The 18,338-nt window shown below is 38.6% G+C and overlaps 1 protein-coding gene across 5 annotated transcripts in view; it reads left to right on the top strand.

The window, feature by feature from the left end:
* PTPRK (protein tyrosine phosphatase receptor type K) overlaps positions 1-18,338 on the top strand; it is a 598,135-nt gene that overhangs the window by 534,960 nt on the left and 44,837 nt on the right. The gene's annotated exons all lie outside the window — the stretch shown is intronic.

Below are 18,338 nucleotides of genomic sequence, written 5' to 3'. Positions count from 1 at the left end.
GTGGATTTGGATTGAAATCCTTTTGACTCTGAGTTCACTTCTGATGAAAGAGTGGTGGGTGCACTTTTGCCAGCTCACCCCTTAAATACAGCTTGGAAATCACTGATGCAGCATGGTGTGCAGGTGAGAGTGTAGAGGTTGTTGGAGACAACTCACAGATCCAGTATGGGTCTGGAAAGGAGGTGTGAAACAAGCCAAATGAACCTAATCTAGGGAAATGAAAGGAGGAAATAAAAGAATTAAAATAGAGACTTATCTTTATTCTTGCAAAATAGAAGGAATTATTATGTTGTAAAAACCAATGAGAAAAACAGGGTGGAGCCTGTGTTTACCTGACGCTTCACTTGTAATTTCACCGTTTTTTTTTTTTTTTTTTTAGTCAAAGCAATTAGAAATTAATCTTCAGTTAAGAATCTTGGGATAATTAATATGCACATGATGTTCTTAATAACTTACTGACTATCTTTGAGGATCACAGTTTCTCAAATTATACTTGATTATCCAGATTTTAGTCTTTGCTTCACCTGTGTCAGCCTTTTCCTGGCTTCTGCTGATCCCACTACTCAGTTCTCTACAGGTCAGAAAACTTCAGTATACTTAAAGAAGAAAAATGTATTGAGGGTGGGATTTTATGATGTAGATTTGTAATCTCTGTGTCAGCACATGTTGGTTTATGTCGTGATCTCCAGCAGTCAAGATTAGGCAGGATCCAGCACACAAGCTACCAAGTATGTATACACTTTGTAGAAGAGCACAGTTGTCCTTTGAAACGTTTGGTTTTCTATATCTCCAAAACATGAAAGTGTGTTAGTTAGTGAGGACTGAAAAATAATATGCTTATAAAGTCTAAGGCTTAGCAAAGCCCATGAGAAAGAGTAAGTTCACTTTGAGATTAATGGAAGAAGAGTTGATCAGTGTCATCCAAGACCAGCAGATCTGCCAGGGAGTATTGAGGACTGGGAACCTAATGTGGGTTCTGGTGATACTGGGGCACATAGCCTCAGAGATTTCTTCAGAATAAATGAACGTTTTTCTTTTTCTCTGTAAGCCAGGAGTCCCTGACTGTAGCAGGACTCACTTGGAGTGAGGTGCTTAGAAACCAGCTCTAAGGAATTCAAAACAGTAAGTGGAAAAAGTATGTGAAGCAGTGGATTCAGTGAGCTTGGAGGTCACTGAAAAAGCAAATATACTAAAGGTCGAAGGAAAATGAGGCCACTTGTTTGAGGGCTCTGAGAATTAGAATTTAAGGGAAGAAAAGTAAAGGACCAAAAGTTGGGATGTCGAAAAAGCGAAAAGATAAAACAGACAAAAAACTCTCAGTGGTTTAAAAGTTAGTCACCATGGAAAATAGAGTGGGGATAAAGGAGAAAAGGATATTGCTCAGAGTATGGGAAAGCTGAGGGCACCACTGATGGGCATTCTTCTGAGAATGAATTTTTACCAAGCACATACCTTTAAAAATAGTGGGCAAAAAGTTAAGTAGCCTATTTGCATTTACACTATAAAACTCTACTCACAAGCAGTGTCCTGTAGATTGTTGGTGGTTAAATCTGTGACACATGTGAGGGGTTTGGAGACCAAGCATTTCCTGAATCCCTGCAGTTTGCAAGAGAGGGAGAGGCTGATGTATGCCCACAAAGAAGAAAAGATACACACACCTAGGAAACACACATAGGAAACAAACCTTAATGAGCCTTCTTTAAGGTTATCTCATTTACTCTTTCAGTTCAGTTCAGTTCAGTCCCTCAGTCGTGTCAGACTCTTTGTGACCCCATGAATCACAGCACGCCAGTCCTCCCTGTCCATCATCAATTCCTGAAGCTTACTCAAACTTATGTCCATCGAGTCGGCGATACCATCCAGCCATCTCATTCTCTGTCATCCCCTTCTCCTCCTGCCCCCAATCCCTTCTAGCATCAGGGTCTTTTCCAATGAATCAACTCTTCACATGAGGTGGCCAAAGTATTGGAGTTTCAGCTTTAGCATCAGTGCTTCCAATGAACACCCAGGACAGATCCTCTTTAGGGTGGACTGGTTGGACCTCCTTGCAGTCCAAGGGACTCTCAAGAATCTTCTCTAACACCACAGTTCAAAAGCATCAATTCTTCGGTGCTCAGATTTCTTCACAGTCCAACTCTCACATCCATACATGACCACATTGACTCTTTAATATGTGTGAAAATAGGCTTCCCTGGTAGCCCAGCTGGTAAAGAATTCACCTGCAATGCCAAACACCCTGGTTCAATTCCTGGGTTGGAAAGTTCCCCTAGAGAAAGGATAGGCTATGCACTCCAGTACTGGGCTTCCTTGGTGGCTCAAATGGTAAAGAATCTTCCTGCAGTGCAGGAGACCTGGATTTGATCCCTAGGTTCAGAAGATCCCCTAGAGGGGGGAATGGCAACCCACTCCAGTATTGTTGCCTGGAGATTCCCCATGGACAGAAGAGCCTGGCAGGCTACAGACCATGGGGTCGGAAAGAGTTGGATGTGACTAAGCACAGCACAGCACATGTATAAAGATATTATTGCCCTGTTTCATAAAAGAAACTGATATTCACAGAAGATATCTAACCTCCCCAAGTTCATATAATCAGTGAATTTAACCTGTTGTTTAGCTGCTCAGGAGTGTCCAACACTTTGCGACCCCAGGGACTGTAGCCCACCAGACGTCTCTGTCCATGGGATTTCCCAACCAAGAATACTTGAGTGCGTTATTTCCTTCTCCAAATATTAATCTCGCTCCTCCTCAAACTCCACCATACTTCCATTTTAGGCTGTGACTTACAGTACAGGTAAGAAACAGCCTGTAAGTGTGTAGAAATTCAGAAGCGGGTGAGACTGAAGAACAGAGGAAAGCCTCACTGAAGTGACAGAAGTTTGCTATTGAAAGGGCCCTATTTAAACAAGGGAAGGGCTTTGAGTGTAAAAAAAAATCTTTACCCTCTAGAAGTGGACCAAATGTAGTCAATTAAGTATCTTGAATGTAAGTGTTTGCTAGATATTTTGAGAGGTAGAAATTGTGAAATATATAGCCAGTGCTTAGGTAATTTTCGATGATCAAGAACCATTTAAAAATGTGGGTCCTATCTGTTCACTCACAGCCAAAAGATATTTTAGGATTAAAACCAATCTCAAGTTCTAAAACATTTATTAATAATTTAGACTTTATACTAAATTATCTTGGAATAGCTGGAACTCAAATAAAATCACTTTTTAATCTGGCTCCTCTGTGCAATATTAAGGCAGTCTCTAATTTAGTAAATAAACACCTGAGAAAATTGCACTGCAACCTCTATTAATATGATTTAAACCATGTTGGGTGTTCTTCTGAGATATGCCAGATTAATGAATTTTCCAAGCCTTGGTGGAAAATGACCTGCTGAAAATGAAAGTAGAATTCGTAAGTAAAAGCAGCCAAAAGCAGCTAATCCTAACCCATTTTACAAATAAGAAAAGTGGAAATAGGTTAAAAGTAGGTCATATTTATTTTGGGTTATGTCATATCTTTATAACTTGAGCACTAATAAAGGTTTTGTTTGGTTTCTACTTCTTTCTCTGTTATTTCAAATTATATTACATTCGTGTGTGTGTCTGTATGCCCTGTTTGTGTTGTAACTGGCATATTTGGATGACTGGCCCAGATCTGGCATTTTGAGTTCTGTGCCAACAAAAATGTCAAGTGCATTTGCCTTTTAATTAAATGCAATGCCTGGATTTTAATATTCCATTTTTTTCCCCTGAAGAAGAGACTTTCCTGATCTTGTAGTTTATAGGAGGGAAAAAATCACTGACATTATCATGAAGCTATTTCCCCCAGCAACTCCAGATATCCACATTATCACTTCGTAAACATTTCACATTAAGGTTCAGATTTTAGTTCTTTAGTTCAGATTTTAGTTCTTTAGCCTACTTTGCTGTAAACACTGTGTGTGGATATGTGATCCAGCATTGTCTGTTTTAATGTATTTTTCTTCTTTCTCAGTAATACTTAGCTCAATCTATTTTACTCTTAATAGGGCACTACTACTTGAATGTTCCATATGTAATAATCAGTATGTAGAAAATGTAGTTCCTTATTTTACACTTGACTTTCCACTTCCTGTACTTTTGGTATAAATGTGGTCTTTCTTATTATTCCCCAGGGCATAGCATTATATTATTTGCCTTCTTATTTTTTTACTTCCCCAAGTAAGTTATTTTTAATTCACTCTGTTGTTATTCTCTGATCACCTTTATTACTTGCGGTTTAAAGAAAACCCCTTAATCGAGTAGACAGCTCTATAATCTCTGAACCCCATTTATTACCTAGTTGATAGACAAGGCAGGGCTTCCCTGGTGGTTCAGATAGTAAAGAATCGGCCTGTTATGCAGGAATCTCAATTTCAATCACTGGGTCAGGAAGATGCCCTGGAGAAGGAAATGGCAACCTACTCCAGCATTCTTGTTTGGAGAATACCGTGAACAGAGGAGCCTGATGGGCTACAATCTATGGGCTCACAGAGTCAGACATGACTGACTGACTAACACTTTTACTTTCTAGATAAGGCATTCGATACATTTTGCTACTGATATGATACACTCATCCTTTTCTCAGTGAAAAGCCACGCTGTCTCCCTTTAGGTTGTTCAGAGAAATCTTCCTTCACCTTTGAATCTAAAGAGATCACTGTGGTCTTCTGTCTTACCCCCTATTTCAATTCTCAGTGTAGAACTTCTCACTATCAGATGATGCTTATTTACTTACATCTCACATCTTTACAGCATGAATGTAAATGGCATGAGAGCAGAGATATTATCTGTCTTATTCAGTGATGAATGTTTGTGTGTGTGTCCTGTCACATCTGACTCTGTGACCCCATGGACTATAACCTGCCAGGCTCCTCTGTGCGTGGGATTCTCCAGGCAAGAATACTGGAGTGGGTTGCCATTTCCTTCTCCAGGGGATCTTCTCGACCCAGGGATCAAACCCAGGTCTCCTGTGCATCTCCTGCACTGCAGGCAGATTCTTTACCACTGGGCCTCCAAGGAAGCCTGGATGAAGCTTCAGAGGCTGGAACTGTTTCAGGAACATGCCAGGAACAACAGTTAATTATTTATTAAAGGAAGGAAACACATTCCTTCTTCATGGATGTAAGAGTCCATTCATCCATGTATCTCCTCATGACTGCTTTTTCTGGAAAGAATTTTATCTGACTGCCAATTTATTGGTATTTTTATTTCTCCAACTTTACTCCTTTTTTTATGTTTGTAATTAGACTTCTCTTGATTTGATGTTCTTTGTTTGAACACATACTAGCTGTGGTTCAAAAATCTAGATTTGTAAAAAGAGTTACTTGAATTTAATTATGTTTAATATAATTATTACACTTACTGAGGCCTTATATACCAAGTTTTATTCCAAGGATTTTATGTATTTTAGCAGATCTATCTTTCTTTCAACCTGGAACCTAGGTATCTTTATCATTTCTTTTTTTACTGATAAGAAAACTGTGGAAAGCTGTGGTTAAATAACTTCCTCAAGTTTACCCAGCTAGTGAGTGGCAGAGCTGGGACTAAAACCCAGATCAATATTTTTGTTATAAAAATATGGAGCTGATACTCTTAAGGGATGCAGAGGCAGTCCATGTCCTGTGTCACCTCATGATTACTGGCAGAAGCTGATGCAGGGTCTCTTTTTTTAGGTGAAAGCATGATCAATCTACATCTGAAGCATTCTCACAGACAAACCTAAAGCAATTAACTCACAAGCAAAGGTCACCGATCATTCATGAAAGTAATTCACTGTGAAGTATAGCAAAAAAAAAAAGCAGATCTTAATTCTCAAAGGACTGCAGGGATTGGGTTGTTGGGTACAGAATATGAAAGAACTAAGAGCTCTGTACAAAATATTTAAAGAAACAAAAATGCAAACCACAAAGATGAGCAAGATGCTATCAAGAGTAACTAAACAAAGAACCATTTGCAAAAGATCAAATGGAACTTTTCCACAGTTTTTAAATTTAGAAATAACTCTTTGGCTGGATTACTTTGACAGCAGCATTGACAGAAGTGAAGGGATCATTTATCAGCCAAACTTTAATCTGAAGAAGTTATCCATAGCAAAATATAAAGACCAGCCAAGATTCTTCAGAAGGAGAGGACTACACATGGAAACATGCCCATGATATATTATAACATATTATAGAGCTATAGTAACCTAAAACCATGTTATATCAGCACAGAGTATTTCCTTTTGGGAAATAATGGAAAATCTGGAAACTGAATTCCTGCATTTACGTTAATTTAGATATAAGACATAAGTGGTTTTGTAGATCGTTGGATCAATTGAAAAGTTGTCCACAGAAACTGGATGTTTATGTAAGGTGGAGGGGACTGAAATACCTTCCTACTGTATATTATACTCAGAAAGCAATTCCATTTTGATCCAGGGTTAAATATTAAGTGCACAGTTTTAAAACTTTTAGAGAAAAAAAGAAAAGATTGTTTTATTAATTCAAATAAGTGATTAATATATTTGACTTCATTAAAATTAAGAACTACTATATCAAGATATTCTATATATAAAGTGAAAGAAACATCACCCAATGGAAGGTAGTTGCAGCACATATAACTAGCAAAGAATTGGTGCACACACATAAAATATTACTGTAAATCAATAGAGAAAGATGAAAACCAAATGGAAAAAAAAATTGGTCAAAGTTGTACACCAAGCATTTCAGAAAAGAAATAGGTATAAATACTTCAAATGAGTATCTCAGATGATTTTAGTAATCAAAGGCATAATAGATATCATTTTCTAGCCCTAAATTGGCAAAAATTACAAAATTCTGATAATGCAAAGTGTTAAGGTGTAATTTAAACAGGGTTTACATACACTGCTGCTGCTGCTGCTAAGTCATATCAGTCATGTCCGACTCTGTGCGACCCCAGACGGCAGCCCACCAGGCTCCTCTGTCCCTGGGATTTTCCAGGCAAGAATACTGGAATGGGTTGCTTTTTCCTTCTCCAATACATGCATGCTAAGTCACTGCTGTGAGTATGTTAAATTGGTAACAATTTGGCATTATCTTATAAAGTTGAATATTTGCAATCATGTAATAGTTACAGTCAAAATCTGCTGGATGCAATCTATGGAGCCACAGTTTGCCAACCCCTGGAATAAGATCAAGGAGTATTTTGAGTATTTGAGGAATGGCTGAAGCTTTTCATTGATTCTGGTATAAGGTACCCTAAAGTGATTGTCAGCAGATGCAATCAAAAAGGTTGATTAGAGCTTAGTTTTGAAAGGCCTTATATGTCATACCAAGAACTTCTGCCATTCCTCTTGAATAGAAAGCAGTTAAAGGACTCATTTAATCACCTTTGCATTTTCAAAAACTCATTTTGGTGGCAATATAGAGGATAAATCTGAGGAGGCCTACATGGGAAGCAGAAAGGCTTAGTGAAAAAGCAAGATGACTGGGTCTTGATCTGAGTTAGTGAGAAGATGCAATCAAGAATTAATGACAGATTTCAGAGGTAACATAGTAGACAGACTCAATTGTGTTTAAGAAGTAAGAGAACACCTAAATCTGTATTTTACCCAACTGATTAAATTGAAATGGGAAGCTTAATGAAAAATCCATAGGTAAAATTAAATTTGCCCTTCATTGAATACTATGAAGTAAAAAATAATATTTTATGTAGTTTTTGACCCTTAAGTACATTTCTGAAATGTATTAACTTATTTCTTTTGCTTTTACAAAAAGTATTTCTATTATTTCTTCAGGATTTTATGTAACATTTTGAACTATGGGTTTAAAAACAAATTTAGACTCTAAGACTTCAAAAAGATGCCTTAAGCAGTGTGAAATTAATTTAAAATATTTGTAATATTAATCTATACTTTTATATCATAGTTATTTAAAGCCTCCATAAACTTCTTCACTGTTATTTTCTACATCAGCAATTTTGAGTTAATGTCCATATCTTTATTAAACAAAAACAAAACTATATTCTTGTTTTCAGTTTAAAAAAAGGTGTGACATATAGCTATTTTCACTTTTCACCAATATAAAACTCTGATAGACCCTGTTTTTTATTCAATAATCTAAGACTAGACAAGTTTCATAAAATCATATGACATGATGAAACAAGTGACTTCAAAGGATCACTGAGTTAAATAATGCATGCTTCAAGATGCCCTTAAGGCTTAGCCGTCCACTGTGGCAGACTATTTAATTAATAACATGTACTTTACAAAACTCATCATTATATATTTATACAATAGACTGCTAAGATTTTTTAAAAACTGTTTTTCAGTAATATCAGTTCCTCTATTCATAACTTTTAATTTTTATATGAAAGACCCAAAGGGCTAATATCTAGGCTGTCTCTATCCAAAGTAGCTCCTGCTGCTGCTGCTGCTGCTAAGTCGCCTCAGTCGTGTCTGACTCTCTGTGACCCCATAGACAGCAGCCCACCAGGCTCCCCCGTCCCTGGGATTCTCCAGGCAAGAACACTGGAGTGGGTTGCCATTTTCTTCTCCAATGCATGAAAGTGAAGAGTGAAAGTTAAGTCGCTCAGTCGTGTCTGACTCTTAGTGACCCCATGGACTGCAGCCTATCAGGCTCCTCTGTCCATGGGATTTTCCAGGCAAGAGTACTGGAGTGGGGTGCCATTGTCTTCTCCGATCCAAAGCAGCAAAATGTATTAATACTTCTACTTTCCACTACACATGCTTCAGTTTATAAAAAAAAAAAAAACTTTCCCCATCATTATGATTTGTGTGTGTGTATGCTCAGTCACATCCAACTCTGTGACACCATGCAATGTAGACCACCAGACTTCTCTGGCCATGGAATTTTCCAAGCAAGAATACTGGATTGGGTTGCCATTTCCTACTTCAGGAGATTTTCCTAACCCGGGGATCAAACCTGCGTCTCTTGTGTCTCCTATACTGGAAAGTGAATTCTTTATCACAAGCGCACCTGGAAAGTCCCATTATGTCACTTACTATTCCTAAAAACTGTATAAGAAGTTCATCTTATGCCAATACTCAAAAACCACCCCCCCAAAAAAAACCAACATATATGCCTGGTCATATATATCCTTGTGTTTTTTTAAGATAGCTGATTTTCTTTGTATCATTATAATCAACCATAGGCAAGTTTAGTTTTATTCTTTTATTTATTCAACCAATATCTTGTACTATTACACCTTTCCAGGTCCTATTAGAAATGTGGTGGTAAGCAAAATAATACATGGTCCCTGCTTTCATGGACTTAGCCACAATGGGAAGCCTTGGAGAGTTCTAGTTAGAGGAGTGACATGATACAGTTGAAGTCTTAGAAAGACTTTGTGCTGCAGTGTGGGTTTTGATGTGGATTAGGCAGAGAATGCAGTCAGGGAGCAGAGAAGGCAATGGCACCCCACTCCAGTACTCTTGCCTGAAAAAATCCCATGGATGGAGGAGCCTCGTAGGCTGCAGTCCATGGGGTTGCAAAGAGTCAGACACAACTGGGTGACTTCACTTTCACTTTTCACTGGCATGTATTGGAGAAGGAAATGGAAACCCACTCCAGTGTTCTTGCCTGGAGAATCCCAGGGATGGGGGAGCCTGGTGGGCTGCCTTCTATGGGGTCACAGAGAGTCGGACATGACTGAAGCGACTTAGGAGCAGCAGCAGTCAGGGAGATAAAACATGTGGCTTCTGTGTAATCTGGGTAAAGGAGGATGTTGACCAGACTTAAGTAGTAGTAGTAGCAGTGGAGACAGAAAAAGTAGAGACAGGAGATACTTTTTTTTTAATTAATTAATTTATTTTAATTGGAGGCTAATTACTTTACAATATTGTAGCAGGTTTTGCCATACATTGACATGAATCAGCTATGGGTGTACATGTGTCCCCAATCCTGAACGCCCCCTCCCACCTCCCACCCCATCCCATCCCTAAGGATCATCCCAGTGCACCGGCCCTGAGTGCCCGAGACAGGAGATACTTAGGTAGTAGTACTTTGCAATTAATTGTGTGAGGGGAAAAAATGTCAAGTGATCACGCATGCCAGTTTGCCCAGGACAGTTCTAGTTTTTGCCTCTTGTTCCGTCATAATTATTGAGTATCCCTCTTCACTTTCAAACGCATTCCAATTTGAATGATAAATTATATGTTAATCCTAGATATAAGGAGAGAGAGGAACATTCAAGAATGATGCTCAGCTTTCTGTTTGAACACTGTGTAGAAAGTTATGTCATTTTCTGAAAGGGTAGATACACTAGGGAGGAACTGATGTAAGGGTAAGATTATGAGTTCAGATTTGGATATGGTGTTTTGAAAGTGACTTCCCTACATTGAATGCAGACATATAAAAGAATCTAATGACTACATGGGTCAGGAACTCAGATTGTAGTCCTTGGTTAGAGATATGTGAATGTGGTATATGTATTTCTCTCAAAATCTTATGGCATATACCCTTCTTCTTGCAGTGATATGAGGTGATAAAATGCCTGCTTGATAAGATGAGGCAAGATAAATGACGTAAACATTGTGTCTTAGCATTAGTCTGCTGTTGACCTTCTAGTGATGTGTCAGAAGGAAGGTCATCTGCTTAGATGATCCTGAATCATGCAGCCATGATGAAGCTGATGGTTGGATGTCAGGAGCTGATGATGTGATGGTTAGGGTTTCTGAGTGGGATGGATAGGGATGGTGCAAAATTTCGTCATGCTACTCAGTATGCAAGTTAAAACTTATCAATCATCTATTTCTGCAATTTTCCATTTCATATTTTTAGAAGACAGTGTGCTACAGGTAACTGAAACAGTATAAAGTGAAACTGAATTGGAAGGAGGGGGCTACTGTGTGTTGATCTGAGAGTGATCAGCATGGATAGCAACTGACGTGCTAGAAGGAGGGGGGTGGGAGGGGGGGTTCATGTTTGGGGACGCATGTGCACCCGTGGTGGATTCGTGTCAATGTATGGCAAAACCAATACAGAATTGTAAAGTAAAATAAAAAATAAATAAATAAATAAATTTTAAAAATAAAAAAAAATTAAAAAAAAAAGAAGTAGATGAAAGCCCCAAGCCAAAAGTATGGAAACCTGTGTCAGGAGGTTCAGGTCGTCACTGAGGAACTCAAAGTAGCATCTGTTTTCTAAAGGAAACGAGGGAGGGACTCACAATGGAGATCTGGAAAGAAAAAGCCTGCATCATAGGAAAACTGGGAGATGACCAAATAATGGAAGCCTCAGGAAGGAGTGTTTCAAGAAAATAAAGTAGATAGCAATGTCAGATGCTATCAAGAGGTTGCGTGAAATAAGTATACATTGAACTCAGTAACTAGTCAGTCATTAGAGACATTGGTGATGGTAGACTGGTGCCACTGGGGGACGTCAGCCTGGTTACAAGTAATAAGGAATAACTGGGAAGTAAGTATGAACAATTTTCCAGAATTATAACTGAAGAGGAGAGAAAGCATTATTGAAATACCTGGAGGATTTGCAGTATGTTGGTGTCTCTAAAGACACTATGAGATCACCTAATATATTGTACTTAGAGGCTTCTATCTCTAATATCCATCATGAAGATGGATTGTACTTGTATGATTGTAGCTATTGTGTAATTTTCTTTTTAATTAAATTTATGTATTTTTAGGTATTGGTATGTTTTTTACCTAAGTAAAGTTACTTCAACTATTTTTGCCCCAAAATGCATCTCATAAATTTGTTCCATAAACATAAAATACTGCCTTAGTTATTTTCCTGCTGTCCAAAGAATTATGCTACTCTTGGCTTCAGAACACTGGGGACTCTTGGAATATTCTTTGGCAGATAAAAAAGGTAAAGATTTATGGCAAAGGAAAGCATTTCTGAAAAAGGTGCTCCACATTGCCTTTATGTATGTGCATAAATTATAAACGGGGCTCAGGGGTGCAGTCACTGTAATAGCTTTTTGCTCTCTTTGAAGAAAATAGAAAATGCTCACTTAGGGGCTACTGCTTGTGTTTCCATTAATGAATCTTCTAAGCTTGAATGATTTGAAATAGAATTTTATGTTCCTTGGTTTAGTAGGGCAAAAACTTGAAGAAATGCATGTGATTAAGGTATCTAATGTAATAAATTTATGCAGACATTTAATAAAAAAATGTTCTTGGTAATAATAAGTCATAACTAAAGACTTTGAGGAGGATTCACAATCAATGGAAAACAACCACCAAATCGTATCTTGCTGAAGAATTTGATTAGCCTTCTCCGCTCAAGACTTATACTAATTTGAAGCATTGAAACAGTGTCTGACTTTATTTTGGGGGGCTCCAAAATCACTGCAGATGGTGATTGCAGCCGTGAAATTAAACACACTTACTCCTTGGAAGGAAAGTTATGACCAACCTGGACAGCATATTAAAAGGTAGAGACATTACTTTGCCAACAAAGGTCTGTCTAGTCAAGGCTATGGTTTTTCCTGTGGTCATGTATGGATGTGAGAGTTGGACTGTGAAGAAAGCTGAGTGCCAAAGAATTAGTGCTTTTGAACTGTGTTGTTGGAGAAGACTCGAGAGTCCCTTGGACTGCAAGGAGATCCAACCAGTCCATCCTAAAGGAGATCAGTCCTGGGTGTTCATTGGAAGGACTGATGCTAAAGCTGAAGCTCCAGTACTTTGGCCACCTCATGCGAAGAGTTGACTCATTGGAAAAGACTTTGATGCTGGGAGGGATGAGGAGAAGGGGACAACAGAGGATGAGATGGCTAGATGGCATCACTGACTCGATGGACGTGAGTTTGGGTAAACTCCAGGAGTTGGTGATGGACAAGGAGGCCTGGCATACTGCAATTCATGAAGTCGCAGAGTCGGACACAACTGAGTGACTGAACTGAGCTGAACTGAAGCATTGACAAACAACTCTTTTGCACAAGACTTGTAATCATGACAAACAAGCAGTCTTACCCAACTCAAATGAAGAAGCTTTGTTTTTTTTTTTTTTCTTTCTTAGCTACTTGGTAAATATTAATTGAAGTCCAGTGTTTTATAAGGACATATATTCTATGACTTTAAAGTAGTAACACTGTTTTACATAATAAATTATAAATGTTTCACTACTTTGCACCCTGAATATACCTGCAGGGTTTCAGTATCTTTGATCAGAAGTTTAGGTTTAGATTTGACTTTTTATTTCTGGAAATATGTTCAGATTAACTCATGAGAAAATCAGTGTTATTAAATGAGACTTCTAAAACTTCTCAATCTTCTGTATTTGAAATTGTTTAGCCATCACGTGCATGTCACTTTTGTTATATAATTACTAATTGCGGTTAGTATTAAGGCTGGCTGTTCATACTGTGTATATGATGAGAGTTGTCTAACTTTTGGATGATCCTAGTAGTTCTGAAGACTCTTATGAAATATATGCTACTTAAAGCATAATATCCTGGTAAAGTTATCTCATAATAGCATTTGTTTAATTGAATTAAAATGCTGTATTAAAAATAGACTTACCTCATTAAATAAGAAATAATCTTCCAAAGCATTGCAAAAAGATTAATTCTGGGAGTTATGGCAGAAAATCACAAAGGAATTATTCTTACCCTCTGAAAGGTGTGTGTAACATAGAACCTTATTAGTGTAAGCTTTGAATCGTGAATCATGATGATTTGTAGCATGAGCTAAAGTTTCTTCTAGAGATTTCTACATCAAACATTCTGTCTCCCTATCTCAAGCAGTAACTGTGTCAAGCCAATCCAATTTGACAGTTGCAAACAATAAATATATTCCTTTTAGTTTTATATCCAACTTTGAAATATACTCACCCTGCTTTTATTGAATATATATGTATACATAGATAAATATGCAAATATAGTTACATAAACATGCACAGTGACATACGTGTGCATTCCTAATGTGGCTATTGGGAAAGAAGAGATCTCCAATATATTTAATGCCTGTTTTGATGAATTGAACCATAACATGTAGTTTGAAATGTGGTAAGCAATTCAGTCTGAGTCAGACTTGACTGTGGGTCTCCAGGAGGCGAGGGTCGACAGTTTGGCCTCAAGCCAAACAACAGGGAGGGAACACAGCCCCAACCATCAACGGAAAATTAGATTAAAGATTAACCTAGCATGGCCCCACGTATCAGAACAAGACTCACTTTCCCACACAGTCAGTTTCCCATCAGGAATCTTCCATAAGCCTCTTATCCTTATCCATCCAAGGACAGAGAGAATGAAAACCACAGTCAGAGAAAATTAACCAAACTGATCACATGGACCACAGCCTTGTCTCACTCAATGAAACTATGAGCCATGCCATGTAGGGCCAACCAAGACTGATGGGTCATGGTGGAGAGTTCTGATAAAACATGGTCCACTGGAGAAGGGAATGGCAAACCACTTCAGGATTCTTGCCTTGAGAACCCCATGAACAGTATGAAAAGGCAAAAGATAGGACTCTGAAAGATGAACTCCCCAGGTCAGTAGGTGCCCAATCTGCTACTGGAGAAGAGTGGAGAAATAACTCCAGAAAGATGAAGAGATGGAGCCAAAGCAAAAACAACACCCAGTTGTGGGTATGACTGGTGATGGAAGGAAAGTCTGATGCTGTAAAGAACAATATTGCATAGGAACCTGAAATGTTAGGTCCATAAATCAAGGCAAATTGGAAGTGGTCAAACAGGAGATAGCAAGAGTGAACATCGACATTTTAGGAATCAGTGAACTAAAATGGACTGGAATGAGTGAATTTAATTCAGATGACCATTATATCTACTACTGAGGGCAAGAATCCCTTAGAAGAAATGGAGTAGTCCTCAAAACAAAAGAGTCTGAAATGCAGGACTTGGGTGCAATCTCGAAAGTGACAGAATGATCTCCGTTCATGTCCAAGGCAAAGCATTCAATATCACAGTAATCCAAGTATATGCCCCAACTGGTAATGTTTAAGAAGCTGAAGTTGAACGATTCTGTGATGACCTACAAGACCAAAAAAAGATGTCCTTTTCATCATAGGGGACTGGAATGCAAAAGTAGGAAGTCAAGAAATACCTGGAGTAACAGGCAAGTTTGACCTTGGAGTGCAAAAGGAAGCAGAGCAAAGGCTAACAGTTTTGCCAAGAGAACACACTGGTCATAGCAAACACCCTCTTCCAACAACACAAGAAATGACTTTACACATGGACATCACCAAATGGTCAATACTGAAATCAGATTGATATTCTTTGCAGCTGAAGATGGAGAAGCTCTATAGAGTCAGCAAAAAACGAGACCTGGAGCTGACTGTGGCTCAGATCCTGAATTACTTATTGCAAAATTCAGATCCTGAATTCCTTATTGCAAAATTCAGAGTTAAACTGAAGTAGGGAAAACCACTAGACCATTCAGGAATGACCTAAATCAAATCCCTAAACGTTTATACAGAGGAAGTGACAGATAGATTCAAGGGATTAGATCTGATAGACAGGGTGCCTGAAGAACTGTGGACAGAGGTTTGTGACATTGTACAGGAAGCAGTGATCAAGACCATACCCAAGAAAGAGAAATGCAGAAAGGCAAAATGGTTGTCTGAGAAGACCTTACAAAGAGCTGAGAAAAGAAGACAAGCAAAAGGCAAAGGAGAAGAGGAAAGATATACCCATTTGAATGCAGAGTTCCAAAGAATAGCAAAGAGGGATAAGAAAGCCTTCCTCAGTGATCAATATAAAGAAATAGAGGAAAACAGTAGAATGGGAAAGACTAGCGATCCTTCAAGAAAATTAGAGATACCAAGGGAATATTTCATGCAAAGATGGGCACAATAAAAGACAGAAATGGTATGGACCTAACAGAAGCAGAAGATACTAAGAAAAGGTGACAAGAATACACAGAAGAACTGTACAAAAAAGATCTTCATGACCCAGATAATCACGATGGTGTGATCACTCACCTAGAACCAGACATCCCGGAATGTGAAGTCAAGTGGCCTTAGGAGGCATCACTACGGACAAAGCTAGTGGAAGTGATGGAATTCCAGTTGAGCTCTTTCAAATCCTGAAAGATGATTCTGTGAAAGTGTTGCACTTTGCATATGCCAGCAAATTTGGAAAACTCAGGAGTGACCACAGGACTAGAAAAGGTCAGTTTTCTTTCCAATCCCAAAGAAAGGCAATGCCAAACAATGTTCAAACTACTGCACAATTGCACTCATCTCTCATGCTAATAAAGTAATGCTTAAAATTCTCCAAGCCAGGCTTCAGCAATATGTGAACTGTGAACTTCCAGATGTTCAAGCTGGATTTAGAAAAGGCCTAGGAACCAGACATCAAATTACCAACATTCATTGGATCATAGAAAAAGCAAGAGTTCCAGAAAAACATCTACTTCTGCTTTATTGACTACACCAAAGCCTTTGACTCTGTGGATCACAACAAACTGTGGAATATTCTTCAAGAGATGGGAATACCAGATCACCTTACCTGCCTGCTGAGAAATATGTATGCAGGTCAAGAAGCAACAATTCGAACCAGACATGGAACAAAGGACTGGTTCCAAATTGGGAAAAGAATACATCAAATGTATATTGTTACCTTGCTTATTTATCTTATATGCAAAGTATATCATGCAAAGTGCCGGGCTTGATGAAGCATAAGCTGGAATCCAGATTGCCAGGAGAAATATCAGTAACCTCAGATACGCAAATGACACCACCCTTATGGCAGAAAGCAAAAAGTAACTGAAGAGCCTCTTGATGAAAGTGAAAGAGGAGAGTGAAAAAGCAGACTTAAAACTCAACATTCAAAAAACTAAGATCATGGCATCCAGTCCCATCACTTCATAGCTAATAGATGGGAAAACAATTGAAACAGTGACAGACTTTGTTTTCTTAAGCTCCAAAATCACTGCAGATGGTGACTGCAGCCATGAAATTAAAAGATGCTTGCTCCTTGGAAAAAAAAGCTATGGCCAATCTAGATAGCATATTTAAAAGCAGAGACATTACTTTGCTGACAAAGGTTCACTAGTCAAAAATACGGTTTTTTAACAGTCATGTACGGATGTGAGAATTGGACTATATAGAAAGCTGAGCACTGAAGAATTGATACTTTTAAACTGTGGTGTTGCAGAAGACTCTTTAGAGTCCCTTGGACTGCATGGAGATCAAACCAGTCAATCCTGGAAGGAGATCAGTCCTTTTTATTGGAAAGACTGATGCTGAAGCTAAAACTCCATACTTTGGCCACCTGATGCAAAGTATTGACTCACTGGAAAAGCCCCTGATGCTGTGAAAGATTGAAGACAGGAGAAGGGGATGACAGAGGATGAGATGGTTGGATGGCATCACTGAATCGATGGGCATGAGTTTGAGCAAGCTCTGGGAGTTGGTGATGGACAGAGAAGTGTAGCGTGCTGCAGTCCGAGGGAGTCTCAGAGTCAGAAGCAACTGAGCGAATGAACTGAACTGAACCTCTATTTGAGATTGGAAATTCCCTGAAGCCTGGATATATGGCAAGTGTCATCAGAAAGGATAACTCCCTTGCTTAATGAAAAAACAAACTGAAGCCTTGCTTTCTTTCTTGCTTCTCTTTCTTGAGTTATCAGATACTGGTCCATGGGGAATTTTATCCTATCCAATCGAAATAATATGTTAAGATGGTTATAGTGAATTACTTCGGAGAGTTAACTGTGTTCTCTGTAACACTTTTCTTCAAACTATGTTTCCTACTGATTTACCTTTAAATTGCCATTTTATGAAATGATACTGATACTGGATTTATTAGTTCTTTTTCATTTACTCCTTGGATAAAATAAAAGTTAACTTGTGTCATTCCCCTTTGGGAGGAGACTGTGTCTAGTTGAAACACTGGAGCAGTTATTTAAATGTGTGGGTTTGTACTTCCCTAGTGGCTCAGACGGTAAAGCGTCTGTCTACAATGCGGGAGACCCAGGTTTGAGCCCTGGGTTGGGAAGATCCCCTGGAGAAGGAAATGGCAATCCACTCCAGTACTATTGCCTGGAAAATCCCATGAACAGAGGAGCCTGGTAGGCTACAGTTTGTGGGGTCGCAAAAAGTTGGACACAACTGAGCAACTACACTTTCACACACTTTACACTTTGTAGAGAAAGAAGGTGTTGGAAGTAGAAGCCAAGAGAGAAAAGCTAAAGAAGAAAGGGTTGAATATAGAAAATGGATACTTGTTAAAAGGGAATTTAAGTATCCACTAGAAAGGTCTGAGATTAGATTTAGGGATCCCCTTGTTTGTTCATTCAGCCATCATCTCTTGACACTGTGATGGCTGCTTTAAGGCAGGTTCCTAAATGTGCTTAATTCTAAGAATCACCTGTTTTCTTGTCACATCGATTCTTAGCAAGAAGGGGCCATGGACCTGGACAC

This window comes from Oryx dammah, unplaced genomic scaffold, assembly GCF_014754425.2.
Source record: "Oryx dammah isolate SB20612 unplaced genomic scaffold, SCBI_Odam_1.1 HiC_scaffold_4, whole genome shotgun sequence".
Taxonomy (NCBI): domain Eukaryota; kingdom Metazoa; phylum Chordata; class Mammalia; order Artiodactyla; family Bovidae; genus Oryx; species Oryx dammah.
The sequence above is the reverse complement of the archived record's forward strand: the minus strand, read 5'-3'. Positions and strand labels throughout refer to the sequence as shown.